Consider the following 14,486-nt stretch of genomic DNA (forward strand, 5'->3'; position numbering starts at 1 on the left):
GTAACTTTATTAATAAAAACAAAATTTAGATAAATTCCTTTTGGATCCATCACATAAATGTACAAGTTGTCGATGCATTTAAAACCAAATATTGTGATCCATCATCACCTTATCATCATGATGATGAAAAATATTAGTTGGTTCAAAATGCATTGACAACTTATACATTTATGTGGTGGATCTAGAAGGCATTTATCTAAATAATTCTACTCACATAAACCTAAATTCAGGAAATAAATAAATAAATAATAATAATAATAATAATAAATAAAAAATAAAAAATAAAATAAAAAAAAAAAAAAAAAAAAACAAATAAATAATATATATATATATATATATATATATATATATATATATATAATAAAAAATAAATGAAAATAATAAAAAATTAATAATAATAATAATTATTATTATTATTATTATAAAAAATAATAAAAATAAATAAAAAATAAAAATAAAATAAAAAATAAAAATAAATAAAATAAAATAAAATAAATAAATAAATAAAATAAAAGAAAAATAAAAATATAAAATAAAATAAAATAAATAAATAAATAAAAGAAAAGAAAAATAAAAATAAAAAATAAAAAATAAAATAAAATAAAATAAAAAATAAATAAAAAAATAAAAATAAAAATAACAATAAAAATAAATAAAAAATAAATAAAAATAAAAAACAAATAAATACATAAATAAATAAATATTGAATGTTTTAACCCTATATAGAAATTACCCATAAACAAATTCTTAAAAATAGAAAGAAAAAATACCATGGCGAGAATAGAAAATTTATACAAATATTTTTCTCCTGGTACACAAAACTTCGAAGATCAAATTTATTTTTGATTATGTTCCTTTCAATGTTACAATACATTATATACATTCCAAAGCATGTATAAACCCCCAATCTATTAACCCTAGATTATAACATAATTGTAGTTCCCTTAATCGGATCTAGAAAATACCATGGAAAAACCATCATGCCCTAAACCATGTGCAAAAACCATGTACAAAACCATGGGTGGGCCCACACACCAAAAGTTGGGTCCACATAAAAAGATAATTTCGGGGTGTTGCCCCCAACCCTATACAGGGGAGTTACCACCTCGCTGCAATCCCCCCACTACACCTAGTGCAACATAATAACACCTAAGACTAGTTGTTCAAAGAATATAACATATACCCAAAATTATCCCACTTGTTTTTTTCTTTGCACAAAAGGGACCACATGAGTACACATTCATCAATCTAGGGCCGCAATTCCCATTGTTTCTCTACATCAATAAAACTTCTTAGTGCTCACAAAATTTGTTAATGCAGCTGCAACATTCTTCAAATTGTCCACCTTTACTAGCAACACCTTTTTCTCTTCAACCATATCCCTCAAAAAGTGATACTAAACATTAATATGCTTTGTCTTCAAATGATAAGCAGGGTTCTTTGCCAAGAAAATTGCACATTGGCTATCATAATCTATCCTTATAGCTCATTGTACCAAGTCCATATCTGAACACAATCTTTGTAGCCAAGTCTTTTCCTTACTTGCATGAGTGGTTGCCATGTATTAAGCCTTTTTATTTAAAGTGCCACTACAAATTGTCTCTTACTCATCAAACTAACTATTCCTCTAAATATGTTAAATTCATACACACTTATAGATCTTCTTTGATCCAAATCTCTATCACAATATACATCAACAAGGCCACACATGTCCAACACTCTATCCAATCATGGTATTCCTTAGTAGCACAAACCATAATCAATAGTGCCACATAGATACCTAAAAACTCACTTTACTATTGTCTAATGCTCCATCCCTAGTTTTGACATAAACTTGCTCAATACTCCCACTGCATGTGAAATGTCTGGTTTAGTACAGACCATTGCATACATCAAACTACCAACTACACTCATATACGGAACCCAATAATGTCCTCTTCCTCTTCATATGCCTTGGGACATTGTTTTGTAGATAAATTTACACCTACAAGAATAGGAACCTTCACCAGTTTGCTATCATGCATCTTAAAGATTTTGAAATAATGTCTTGATATACTTCCTATGCTTTAAACAAAGTTTCCTTTTTGCCTAATCACATTTAATTTACATGCCAAAATTAAATTTGCATCACTAAGATGCTTCTTGTCAAATTTAGAGGACAATTGGGTCTTAGCATCCTTGATAATTGCTTTGACATTTCCAATTAGCATCATATTATCCACATACAAGACCAAATAAATAACACAATCACCACCTAATTTATAATACACACCTTGATTTGTTTTTCACCTTGTGAAGCCAAGTCTCTCCACATATCTATCAAGGATGTGGTATCAAAAATTTGATAGATATGTGCACATATATATCATTTTGCACAAGCTCTAATATTCCTTCTTCCCTCTTAGCACTAGAAGGAAAACTCACTCTTTTTTTCTTCCCATATACACAATGTTCATAGAAATTAAAATTGAGAGATAAATTAAAGATAACTTATACCATACCATTACCATGTAGAATATGAAAGCCCTTCTTCCCAATATGTATCAGTGTTTGGTGCCCTAGCATAGTTTTTTCACTAAAGACTACAAGATTTTCTACTCTATTTTCAGGAACAATAGAACTTTAGCACCCATCAATAAGAATATTTCCCATAATATTGTATAGATTTTTTATCCAAAATTCCCGCATCAACACCAATGCTCATCAAACCATCTTGCAAGTATCTTTCTCAAACACTATCTTTACACCTGCACCATCCATCTTACTTACAGAAATTATATTTCTCGCCAATCCTGGAATGTGCAGAACTCCAATAAGTGTTTTCATCCTTCTACCTATCAACTTCAACTTGAATTTTTTGTGTCCTATTATTCAAGCCTTCCTGTCAACACCTAGGAAGACATCACCACCATCATATTTCTTGAATTTTTAGAACTAATCCCTATGGGGATTCATATGAAAGGATGCACCTAAGTCAATCAACCATGCCTCATGATCCAAATATGTACATGAATAAGAAGCTGAGTACACATTGTCACCTTCATCTAACGTTTTTTTCTCCTTTGCAAAAGGAGCATCATCAGAACTCTTTCCTTTCTTAGGAGACTTAGATTTAAAAAATTTCTTGTAGTGCCCTTGTTTTATGCATTTCTAGCATACATTTACAAATTTTCTTGAATATTTATATCTCCCTCTAGATTTGGATCTCCCATTTGACTTATTTCTATTTTTGTTATGGGATCGTCCTCTTACAGACAAGGCATCTTCGTTCTAGTTCTCCATGTTTTTTTGTCTCATCTCCTCTGATAACAAGGATGAGACTACTTAATCAAATTTCAAGATATTTCTATTGCTACCTGTGAAGCAACCAAACTATCCCATAAGTCTAGTAGAGAGCACAGCAAATTGATGCAGTTATCGTCATCTGAAATTTTAATATAAACATATAATAATTGACTTACGACTTTATTGAATACATTCATATGCTCTGTTACCAAGTCTCCATCCCTCATCCTCAAATTATATGGATTTTTCATAGCAACAACTTGTTCACTAGGGACTTAGATTAATACAAATCCCCTAACTTGTCCCACAAAGGCTTTCTTGTAGTTTCTCGTGAAACATTCAATAATAGTTAATTTAAGACATGTAGTCATATTTTTCTCTTTGACTTGCGATCCACCTTGGTCCAGTGTTTTTTCAACATTTCTATTAGTTTAATACATGGATCCACCATAATCCATTATCTTTATCCACCAATAGATCCTCCATCTTGAGCTTCCACAACTCAAAACTCTATCCATTGTATTTCTTGATCTCTATCTTCCCACTCTTTGTCATCTTCTTTCACGTCAATAATTGATCATGTGGATCTCCTACTACAATAGTGTCTACCACAAGCCTGAGAAAAACCCTTCAACAAAAAAGGAGTCCCCTGAAACCAAAATTTCTTTGATGCCAAATGAAGATTTTAACCCTGTACAAAAATTACATGCAAATGAATTCTTAAAAATAGAAGAAATATACATTGGTAAGAACAAAAAATATACTCATCGATTTTTCCCCTAGAACCAAAAACGAGAAAACGAGATTGAATTTTCATTATGCCTCTTTCAATGTTACAATATATTATATACATGTCAAAGCATTCATAAACTCCTAATCCATGAACCCTGGATTGGAACATAAAGAATTTCAAAATAAAAAATTGAATTTTATTACTTTTAACTTTTTATTATTAATTAATTCAACATTTAAATGTTTACACTTATTTATATATACTACAGTATTTCCTCCATATTGAACTTCATCTTACTTTTAAATTTTTATTATTTTCTATTTGAACCAACATGTAAATATTTACAAACATTTACACCACTCCAACATCACCCCATACTAGGATGTAGACCACCTCTCATCACAATTAACAAATGTTATAATATTGTTTTGAATCATAAGATTAAGTTTTTTGGAATATTTTTATATCATAATATAAAGTATATGAATATTATTTAATAAGATAATTACTATAAAATTCAACATATTATATTTTATTTGTTTTATTATATATATATATATATATATATATATATATATATATATATATATGTATATATATTGGTAGTATAATTTAATGGGGGACATTTTCATGTAGGTTATTAAAAATTGGGATATTTCTTATAAGTGTGAAGTTAAGCTTAATATTAATAGATATAGGGAAAATAAATTCTACCTTAAATGATTGTGGTCCTCTTTATGTTGATAAATTTCCCAATGGTATCCCCTTGTATGATGTCCCAATTAGATTTCACATTGATTAGGATAGGAGATCCATTCAGATTTTGGGCTAGTAACCATTACTAAAATAATTAGTTTGTGATTATGATAATCCAATATGAAATGTACAACATGCAACTAATCTATGTATAATATATATATATATCTATATATATATATATATATATATATATATATATATATATATATATATATATATATATAGATATATATATAGATAGATAGATAGGCTCGAAGGAAACTAATTAAGATATTAATTGAAAGTAAATCATAAAACCTTTCTTGTACTTCCAAAATAATTAGTTATTAAATAAAATATTAAACTCATAAATTATGAATGACATGGGTAGAAAAATAGTCTTAAAAACAAGTCATTCATAAGTCTAATTTGACCAACTCGAAGTGAGAATTGTTGAATTTTGTGGCTATGGTTGGTTTTCATAATTATTTTTATAATTCTAATAATGAATTTTTATAATATAAAGAATTTCATTCATGCTTGGAACAAAAGGAAATAATATTGTAAAGCATATTCTTCATTCTCCTTTAAAAAGAAGAGAATTTAAATTTTTGAAATAATTTTTTCACTTCAAAATAGCCAAGTGAACCCTCCTCCTAGTCTCCTAGTCAAGTCAGCCCAAACGTAAAAGGAGTCCATTCGGGCTATCAAAGTCTATAAATAAGAGGAAATTCTACCTCCCTCAAGGCATGAATGAATATCACATCTATCTGACCCAAGAAGGGCCTAGTCTAAGGTAATAATGATGCTTGAGGCCAACAAGGAAGATGAATCATCTTTGTGCGAAGACCTGGATGATCATCTCTATGTGAAGACCTGAATGACTTGGATGATCATCTTTGTGCAAAGACCTATGACTTGACTAGGATGGAGAAGGTTGTGGACTAGGTTTGACCTAAAATTCTTGATGACTAGGATGTCTAAATGTATCATTGTTTAACTAAATTTCTCTAAGGAAGGATTTTCTAGGTTTTTCCCCCATGTGGGTTTTCCCAAGGTAGACATGTTGTCTTCTTGTGTGTATGTCTCTTGATGACCCTTGTAGAATTTTTCTTCATATCCTCTGTATAATTATTTTATGGTAAATAAGAATGCATGAAAGAATATAAATCATAATAAATAATTATCAGTTTAGAGGATAGTTAAAATTTCAACAACAATATCAAAAGATCAATTGAAATTGCAAAACCATAAATTGATAGAATAATTGTCAACACATTCAAATGATATAGCCTTATTAAATTGAAGATGATAATACAAATATTGAAAGGAATAAACACCAAGCATGTCACATAGAAACATTACTCCTCATCCAAAATTTCCTTATGGGCTTCTTCTCATCAAAATTCTTAAAAATAGTTCCTCTAAATTATAATAACAAAGACCTCTTCAACTAGGTACTCTTGTACATGTATATATAATGAATTGAAATTGTTTTCGAAGAGGTGCAATTTTTTATTTAGTTACAATTGGTAGTTACAACTTTTGGACTTCCCTAGCTTTGTCTTTTCCTAATTTTGAAAATAAATATATACTAGCAATTGTCCCAAAAGGTACAAAGAGAGGCCGATAGGATTATTAAATTGGAATTGTTGAATTTTTCTAGAAGAGTTAATTGTTTTGTGGAAAACCTTGTTTTCTTGGACTGGATCATTGTGCAATTACCCTTTTAAACGCTTTTTGTTGTTTGATAAAATAATCAAAATATTGTTTTCAAATTTCCATAGATTTCCTCTTACAGTAAATTTCAAATACAAAATCAAATTACAGAGTATTATTTTGTATGGGGCACAACTCTTCTACATTTTGGTCATTCATGGCGGATATTCCAGACAATAGAAGATAAGCTATGAACAAATTAATGAAGAGCAATGAAGAGCATATTATTCATGAGGAAAAGTTGTGTTTGCTTATCCATGGAAAAGAACGAAAATATCTGGAGCTTTGACATTGTTGAGGATCAGACTGTTGTTACAAGATTTCACTCCACAGAGAAAGTTGAAATGTAATTGAAATGTAATATAGAGGCAAGTAAAAGAGGAATTTCCCTCAAATAATCACGATCAGCTCTGGAACCCTATTAAACAATGCATCCTTCTCATGCCCTGAATATAATTAAATAAGAACACCATTTCCTGAAACTCGTGGCATGCTTTTAAAGTTACGCTAATCCCAAGAACTCCATCAGTTCCTCAGTTAATCCAATCCTGTAATAATTTACTTCATTAACCTAATTAAATTAGATTAGTGACTAACCATATTGAATCTTTAATTTTTACAATTCACTATTATGCTACTGCATTTCAATGAATTTGAGTTCATGGTATAAAAATTCTTGCAATATCAGAGACATGACATCTCTTGTTTGAGTCACATACTTCCGTCATAAATAGACGTGCCCAATGGTCCCAATAGATTTTTCATTTCACAGAATTTTGCTTGGGAATTTCCATCAACAGGTTCTTTGGAATTCATACCCCTTGATGATGATGCAACAAATATTCCACTGGCCGAGCCGTCCGTAATTGTTTGCCATCTCTATTACGATGTTCAACTGGTTCCAACAAGCTGAACATCTGTTGGCATTTGCTGGCCAGCTTACAGGTTACTTGTCAATGAAAATCGGCTCCAGATCTACAAATACAGCAGGGGGGACATGCTTTTGACTCTAGTTTTGCTGAAGAAAGTGTTGAAGGCATCATCTCCGCGACCAACGGTCTTCTCACTGGGCATCTGGCCATGAAGATGAATGTACCAAGACACTAGAATAACTAAAACTCACAATCTGTCTAAATTTATAATATGCCCCAGCTCTTCACGAATTGTTCCTGTGATATTGTTGGAGGACAGATTTCTGTAAAAGCAGCAACGTTATCCGTTAGTCACATTGAATATGCTTAATGCAATTCAACAACTCATTATGTTATAGGTCAATTTAGAATATGGCCCAGGATTACTTACAGATAAGTTAGCCTTTTAAGTTTTTGAAATTCCAAAGGAATAGTTCCATTCAAACGGTTGCCATGCATATTGCTATAGGACAAAGGACAATGAAGGCACAGCATTAACATTGTTAGCCAGTGGGAAATTATGCTCCGCAAATTCATCACTTGGCTTGAAGATTATATCACTTACAAGAAAATGAGAGCAACACATGAACTAATATTCTCTGGGATCGGACCTTCAAGTTGATTTCTGGCAAGATTTCTGTCTCAAAAAAAATACAACCTTGGAATGTTAAATACTTACAGCAAGAATCCAAAAGATATCATAGATTAATGTTTAGTGTATGGGAGGTTTCAAGATATTTCTATCATTTTTATCTCCACTTTCTAGAAAAAGGTTTGGACACAAACTTACAATTCGAACAACTGTTCCAAATTCCCCAGCTCAGGTGGAATTTGCCCAGTCAGCTGATTGTCATTTAGCCGCCTGCATATGCATACAACCGTTGACTATCAAAGAGCTATTTCTTATCATGCACGTCCAGTTTCCATTTCTTACATATCAATCATCACAAAATATGTGATTGGAATCTCTTACAGGTATCCCAGCTTTGTCATGTTCCCCAATTCTGGCGGAAAAGATCCCGTGATATTATTACTGTGTAAATATCTTAGTAGTGCAAAAGAAAGTACAAGAGAATCAGCTTCTTGAAAATTGAACATAAAGGAAATTTATAGTCAAAAAGTAATGGACTTTCACAAACCCAGATGGGAACAATTCGAGCATTAACTATGCAAGCAACTCACAGTTTATCAGTGTAAGTCAAGTTGCCTAGAATCGGATGAATTGTTCCAGTAAAGATGATTATCACTCAAATCCCTGTAATAAATATTAATTGTATCAGTACACTAAAGCTTACACCATAATTACATAATCAAGTTTTTGCCAAAGGTCACAAAACATTTATCAATGAATGAAGGAATATTGATTGATTCTGCATAAGAAATATATTGACAATATCCAAAATCATTATGGATTCTTATTGATCTAGGCTTCCATGCAATTAAATGTAAGAGATTATACTTTAATCCCATCACAGGAAAATTTTGGACAAGTTGAGATCCAGAAAACACTGTACTTACAGAACAGTAAGAGCTTGCATGAGACCAATTACTTCAGGTATCCTTCCGGTCACCTTGTTTCCTTGTAATGACCTAGGATAACCACTTTAAAATTAGGGTAGGACAACTAAAGCAACCAAATTAATGATGTCGGTTGAATAGTGCATACCATGCAATGAATTGCATTACTTAGACAACCTGCATAATCTCATATCCCTGCCTATTCGACACAAAATTCCTGATGCTAGAACACAGTTCAATCCTGGAAAGATCTCCACTTACAGAGTAGCCACTTGTAGAAACCCAATTTTGAAGGGGATCTCTCCGGTAAGTTGATTGTATGATAAGTCCCTGATAATAATACCAGCGCCAATTCAGTAAGTAATTGAGATCACAAGTCTTGCATCAAACCATACATTTACACCCATTTGTTCATTTAAAATCCAGTTAGGCAAATTAGAAAACATACAAAACTGCATAGCTTGTACAGTTGCCAATATTCTCAGGAATGGTCCCGACAAGTTGTTGCCTCGCACATCACTGCATGACAGAGATTAACTATTTAGTAACAGTTAAGCTACCACGAAGAATCCTTTAGGTAAAATTTGTTAATGCACTGAAAACGCTGCATCGAGATACATAAATTTAAAGATAAATTCTCTGTGACCGCAAGTTTTGATAGGTTTCATATGCAGAATTAATTCGATGAAAGAAAGCTTTAAAAAATTATGCATCTACTCCACAAGACAGAAGTATTGTGACTTACAAGAACCACAATCCTGTCAATTGACACATGTCAGGGGAAAGAGTCCCAACTAAGAAGTTGTTGTGCAGCCCCCTGGAAACGATAACAATATGCCCATTTCAAAAAGAATGGGTGCCAAATTTAGTTTGCAAACCTAAGAACAGTACTATTAACACAAATGCTTCTTCCAAACCTTAACAGGAAAATAAAAACAAATTTTGCTTAGTGAGAGAACGATAAGCCCAGGAAAATTCATAAAGAACCCAGACTCTTACAAATATTGCAAAACTTCATCCCAATAGATAAGCACTTAATTGATTGTCAGCAAAATCCCTAAAAAATGAAAAAGCATTGTTAAATGATACTCCTCCAGAATCCAGAGTTTACACATCCTATGCAGTTCTTTGACTCCCTTCTAAGACAGGGAAAAATACAAAAACATCTACAAATTAAGCTAAATTCTTTACAATAGTGAGAAACTGCAGAATGTTAGGATACTTATAGTTGTTATAGTTGTTTCAAATTCGATATTGAAAAAGGGAATGTCTCCATATAAATAATTTAAAGAGACATCTCTGCAGCAACATTGAAGATCAAATCAAGTCAGCAGTTTCTATGAAATATAAACCATGAGAATGATGACTTGTAGATTTGACTAGAGGGACGTTTAGACGCACACAGCAGCTTGGTTCGGCATCAGATATCTTCTCAAAACACAGTTGTTTTCAGCATAATACTTAACAATTATCTATAGTAAAGTAATATATGCATCTTGAACCAGACTACGAGTGTTGCATATGGTGAGATCTGCTTTAACCAACTTGTAGTTGAACAGTCATTTTTGTTTGGACAGATAAACGCTTGAAAAGAGACTTTCCTAGATAGGTGGGGTGAACATTTCTTTAAAGGGATTTTCAAGGGTTTTTCATGAGCCATTCTGTAACACTCCTAACCGATATAACTACATAGTAAAAAAAAAATTAAAGAACTGAGACCGAGAACAGGAAAAGTTCGAGCTGTACAATACAAAAAAAAAAAGTATGAATGACCGTCAACAGAAAAGAAACGTTCACCTGGTGTAGAACCGAGCCATCCAGGCGCCTAGGAAGGATTTAAACTGCAACGAAACCCCACTGGTTTTCATTCAGCCACATGAAGCGCTCACTGTGTAAAAGAGAAACCAGAGAGCTGAATCCAATGTAAAAGGCAAGGGAGAGACCATTTCCTTTAATGTCACTGCATGCAGAACACTGAATCAACTATGAACAGCATATATATTATAAATAGCTGCTCCATTAAGACTATCAGTTTAATTGCAATGAACCCAAAGTGCTTAAAAGTAATATATAGTGAACCTATACAGTGAACTTCTGAATTCACATACATTGACTCTGAGCTTTTTAGATTTCCAATCACTGGGGAAATTTCTCCTCCGAGGTTCAGATGAGAGAGATTCCTGCACAACACAAACCAGAACAAATACAAACATATGAGCTTAAAGTAAGCATATAATCAAAACTCAAATAACGACAGACTGCCCAGCAAACATTCTTAATGATTCCCAATATAACATATTCAGAGTATATGCTCTATCTTACATCAATTCTAGTGGAAAAGTGATATATAAACTTACAATAAACCCGAACAAGAAACAAGGTAAGCCAATGCAATGCAGAGTATTGAAGAAAATGATGAGATGAAAGTGAGAACGCCAAAAGCCAGGGAAGAAGAACAGTGCTTGCCAAAATGCAGCGAAGAAAAACAGAAACAACAACTGGCAGGGAAAGAGCAGTGAAAATATCTTCAAGAGTGACATAAAAGAATGGGAAAAAGCAGTAAGGCAACTCAACCAATATTTGGAAAAAGCAGTCACACTTCAAATCAACGGTTGAAAGTGTCTCACCTGATCCAATGGAGTAGTATAAAAGTGTTGACGATTGTTGATGCATAGGAAGGCCTATCGGCCTAATAAAAAAAAAAATTAAAGAACTGAGACCGAGAACAGGAAAAGTTCGAGCTGTACAATACAAAAAAAAAGTATGAATGACCGTCAACAGAAAAGAAATGTTCACCTGGTGTAGAACCGAGCCATCCAGGCGCCTAGGAAGGATTTAAACTGCAACAAAACCCCACTGGTTGTCATTCGGCCACATGAAGCGCTCACTGTGTAAAAGAGAAACCAGAGAGCTGAATCCAATGTAAAAGGCAAGGGAGAGACCATTTCCTTTAATGTCACTGCATGCAGAACACTGAATCAACTATGAACAACATATATATTATAAATAGGTACTCCATTAAGACTATCAGTTTAATTGCAATGAACCCAAAGTGCTTAAAAGTAATATATAGTGAACCTATACAGTGAACTTCTGAATTCACATACATTGACTCTGAGCTTTCTAGATTTCCAATCACTGGGGAAATTTCTCCTCCGAGGTTCAGATGAGAGAGATTCTTGCACAACACAAACGAGAACAAATACAAACATATGAGTTTAAAGTAAGCATATAATCAAAACTCAAATAACGACAGACTGCCCAACAAACATTCTTAATGATTCCCAATATAACATATTCATAATATATGCTCTATCTTACATCAATTCCAGTGGAAAAGTGATATATAAACTTACAATAAACCCGAACAAGAAACAAGGCAATCCAATCCAATGCAGAGTATTGAAGAAAATGATGAGATGAAAGTGAGAATGCCAAAAGCCAGGGAAGAAGAACAGTGCTTGCCAAAAGGCAGCGAAGAAAGACATCAACAACAACTGGCAGGGAAAAAGCAGTGAAAATATCTTCAAGAGTGACATAAAATAATGGGAAAAAGTAGTAAGGCAACTCAACCAATATTTGGAAAAAGCAGTCACACTTCAAATCAACGGTTGAAAGTGTTTCACCTGATCCAACGGAGTAGTATAAAAGTGTTGACGATTGTTGATGCATAGGAAGGTCTATCGGCCTAATAAAAAAAAAATTAAAGAACTGAGACCGAGAACAGGAAAAGTTCGAGCTGTACAATACAAAAAAAAAAAGTATGAATGACCGTCAACAGAAAAGAAACGTTCACCTGGTGTAGAACCGAGCCATCCAGGCGCCTAGGAAGGATTTAAACTGCAACAAAACCCCACTGGTTGTCATTCGGCCACATGAAGCGCTCACTGTGTAAAAGAGAAACCAGAGAGCTGAATCCAATGTAAAAGGAAAGGGAGAGACCATTTCCTTTAATGTCACTGCATGCAGAACACTGAATCAACTATGAACAGCATATATATTATAAATAGCTGCTCCATTAAGACTATCAGTTTAATTGCAATGAACCCAAAGTGCTTAAAAGTAATATATAGTGAACCTATACAGTGAACTTCTGAATTCACATACATTGACTCTGAGCTTTTTAGATTTCCAATCACTGGGGAAATTTCTCCTCCGAGGTTCAGATGAGAGAGATTCCTGCACAACACAAACCAGAACAAATACAAACATATGAGCTTAAAGTAAGCATATAATCAAAACTCAAATAACGACAGACTGCCCAGCAAACATTCTTAATGATTCCCAATATAACATATTCAGAGTATATGCTCTATCTTACATCAATTCTAGTGGAAAAGTGATATATAAACTTACAATAAACCCGAACAAGAAACAAGGCAAGCCAATGCAATGCAGAGTATTGAAGAAAATGATGAGATGAAAGTGAGAACGCCAAAAGCCAGGGAAGAAGAACAGTGCTTGCCAAAAGGCAGCGAAGAAAAACAGCAACAACAACTGGCAGGGAAAAAGCAGTGAAAATATCTTCAAGAGTGACATAAAAGAATGGGAAAAAGCAGTAAGGCAACTCAACCAATATTTGGAAAAAGCAGTCACACTTCAAATCAACGGTTGAAAGTGTCTCACCTGATCCAACGGAGTAGTATAAAAGTGTTGACGATTGTTGATGCATAGGAAGGCCTATCGGCCTAATTATGACTCATAGATAACATTACTTCATGTTGGGATGAAATAGCTATTAGTTTCCTAAATAGTGGATATTCTTGGAAAACCTCATAAGTGGTTGCATCCCTAATCATAGGAACCATTTCCCTTTCTAGCTTTATTCCATAATGGACAACTTTTCCATTCTTATTTTCTAGGTTGCCATATCTAGGACCTATAATACACCCCTTAATAACATTAAGTATTAGTATTGTTAGTATTTCAAAGGAGAAAAATTCCTATGATGATATCAATGACATGATTAAAAATCATCTCATATATTATTTATAGCCTCCTTCAAGGAGTAGTTCTATACTAGAAATAAAATAAAATAAATGTATTGAATGATCCTCCATAAATAATAATCTATAATCTATGTTGTTGATATTATGAAAACATTGAAGCCTTATATTCTATTATTATGGTAGTAGGGAATTCGTTTTGCTTGATGGGTGGAACTTTTGATAATGTATCAGAGGCTCAAACAAAATAAGGAAGGTGAATTAATTTGAAAACAAAATTATGATTTAGAGACCTTTTAAAACAAATTTTAAATCATCAAATCAATGGCCATGTATATTTATCATGCTAAAATAAACTCTAGCGCATTGACCTAGTTTTGGAGCATTATGAATTGAACATAAAAAACATTTGTGTTCAACATCTCTTTTGAGCATTATCTATTATACTCAAAGGTCCTTTAATGTTATTTTTCACATCCTTTAAACATTGGCTTGTTGGAACAAGCTATTTTTCTTTTTTATTGTGCTTATGAAAACTTTAATTTAAGGTTACATGCTTTTATAACTTTCTTATATATTGGATGAAATAGAATTGTTAGTGTGATACACTATTTGGAAGCCTTTAGCATCACCTAA

At 32.6% G+C, this 14,486-nt stretch overlaps 1 long non-coding RNA gene across 1 annotated transcript; it reads right to left on the minus strand.

The window, feature by feature from the left end:
• Window positions 1-7,470: 7,470 nt before the first annotated feature.
• Window positions 7,471-9,399, minus strand: LOC149142574 (uncharacterized). The gene is made up of 8 exons (XR_016264936.1): window positions 9,353-9,399; window positions 9,166-9,234; window positions 8,905-8,976; window positions 8,569-8,641; window positions 8,360-8,431; window positions 8,177-8,248; window positions 7,952-8,023; window positions 7,471-7,849 (listed from the first exon to the last, which is right to left on the minus strand). It is a non-coding gene; the product is annotated as an uncharacterized LOC149142574 (long non-coding RNA).
• Window positions 9,400-14,486: the final 5,087 nt, after the last annotated feature.

Source organism: Pinus tabuliformis, chromosome X (genome assembly GCF_031772625.1).
Source record: "Pinus tabuliformis cultivar Carrire ecotype Pingquan chromosome X, CPIR1, whole genome shotgun sequence".
Lineage (NCBI taxonomy): Eukaryota > Viridiplantae > Streptophyta > Pinopsida > Pinales > Pinaceae > Pinus > Pinus tabuliformis.